This window comes from Octopus bimaculoides, chromosome 29, assembly GCF_001194135.2.
Source record: "Octopus bimaculoides isolate UCB-OBI-ISO-001 chromosome 29, ASM119413v2, whole genome shotgun sequence".
Classification (NCBI taxonomy): domain Eukaryota; kingdom Metazoa; phylum Mollusca; class Cephalopoda; order Octopoda; family Octopodidae; genus Octopus; species Octopus bimaculoides.
Genome location: NC_069009.1, coordinates 4599790 through 4602092, shown reverse-complemented (window position 1 = coordinate 4602092; position 2303 = coordinate 4599790). Strand labels below are relative to the sequence as shown.

The 2303-nt window shown below is 38.5% G+C and overlaps 1 long non-coding RNA gene across 1 annotated transcript in view; it reads left to right on the top strand.

The window, feature by feature from the left end:
* Positions 1-2303, top strand: part of LOC128251261 (uncharacterized) — a 52115-nt gene that overhangs the window by 24396 nt on the left and 25416 nt on the right. The window contains exon 2 of the long non-coding RNA XR_008267045.1: positions 564-651. This is a non-coding gene — a long non-coding RNA (uncharacterized LOC128251261). The remainder of the gene's footprint in view (positions 1-563; positions 652-2303) is intronic.

The following is a 2303-nucleotide window of genomic DNA, read 5'->3' as shown; positions in this document are numbered from 1 at the left end:
TATATATATATATATATATATATATATATATATCAAACGTAAATTGAAAACAACACAAAAGATATCGCGGTACACGTGTTTCAAGCTTTATACACAATCTGTCATTATATCAGTATATATTGTTGATAAAAAGGATAGTTTGAAGCTATTTTCAGCCGCAAACATTGCTAGTCCCAAGATTACATCACAAAGGAAACAGAAAAAGAAAGAGAAAAAGAAAAAATCCACTTAGTATTATCCATTATAATAGGTTTATCCTTTAAAAAGTTATATCTGCATAAATGTTATATATATATGACGGGCTTCTTTCAGTTTCCATCTACCAAACCCACTCACAAGGCTTTGGTCAGTCAGAGACTATAGTTGCAAAACACTTGCCCAAGGTGCCATGCAGTGGGACTGAACCTGGAAGCGTGTGGTTGGGAAGCAGGCTTCTTACCACACAGCCACTTCTGCGTATATGTTCGTATCATGAATATGTGTATGTGTAATATATTAGTTTAATATATGTGTGTGTACATGTGTGTAAAACTCATGTATCATATATCTTTTGCCTATTTCAGTCATTTGATTGTGGCCATGCTGGGGCACCAACTTGATGAATTTTATTCAAACAAATCGACCCCCAACACTGTTTTTCTTCAAAGCCTGGTATGTATTCTATTAATCTCTTCTGTTGAATTGCTAAGTTATGGGGAGATGGAAACACCCTAACACCAGTTATCAAACAGTGGTGGGGGACAAACACATATGCAAAGGTGCACACACACACACACACACACACACACACACACACACACACACACACACACACACACATATATATATATCATCATCGTTTAATGTCTGTTGTCCATGCTGTCATGGGTTGGGCAGTTTGACCAGGACTGGTAAACTAAGGAGTTGCACCAGGTTCCAATCTGATTTGGCAGAGTTTCTACAGCTGGATGCCCTTCCTAACACCAGCCACTCCGAGAGTGTAGTGGGTGCGTTTATGTGCCACCAGCATGGGTGCCATTTGTGTGCCACCAGTATCTGCCATGAATATCATTTCATTTGGCTTGATGGGTCTTCTTCTCAAGCACAGCTTACTGCCAAAGGTCTCGAGCTTCTTTCAGTTTCCATCTACCATATCCACTCACAAGGCTTTGGTCAGTCTGAAGTTATAGAAAGACACTTGCCCAAGGTGCTTCGCAGTGGGACTGAACCTGGAGCCATGCAGTTGGGGGGCAAGTTTCTTACTACGCAGCCACGCCTGTAGGTTTGTGCTTGCCTTACATTTCATACAAACACACTCGTACACAGATATACATACACATATATAGTTATGCATATATACACTGATATAGACATATACATATATACTTGGACAAGTGAATGTACATACACACACACAAACGCATGCATACAAACATAGAAGGATACAAATATATATATATATATATATATATATATAAACACGAAGAAACACTTGAATATGAACACACATACACACTCTAACGCATACAGACACATGCAGAGACACACACACAGCTGCACAGACACACACATACATACACACACACACACATACACACATGTGTATATATAGAAGTAGGCATAAACACACATAGAAATAAACATACATACATGCATACATATACATAGTGCGAGATATACACACACAAATATCGGCACAGAGATACACAGACATTCATATGCATACAAACACACAGAAAAGCAAGTACACATACACATAGAAGACATGCACACACACACACACACACATATACACATATAAACACCCACACACTTACGTGCACACACTCACACATATATAGAAATACACGTGCACACATATACATAGAAGTAGACATAAGGACACACATAAATGCATACACATTCACACATAGAAGCATTTGTTTGACTAAAGGTGTTGCTCCAGCATGGCTGCAGTCAAATGGTTGAAACAAATAAAAGAGTATATATATATATATATATATATATATATATATACACACGACAGGCTTCTTTCAGTTTCCATCTACCAAATCCACTCACAAGGCTTTGGTCGGCTCGAGGCTATAGTAGAAGACACCTGCCCAAGGTGCCACACTGTGTGACTGAACCCAGAACCATGTGGTTGGGAAGCAAGCTTCTTACCACACAGCCACTCTTGCACCTGTATATCAGTACATACACATACAAACACACAGACACATAGAAGTAGGCTTTTTCACATATATGTAGAACTAGATATACACACATACATACAGTCACATACATAAGTAGACACACACATATATACATAGAGCTATATGTAT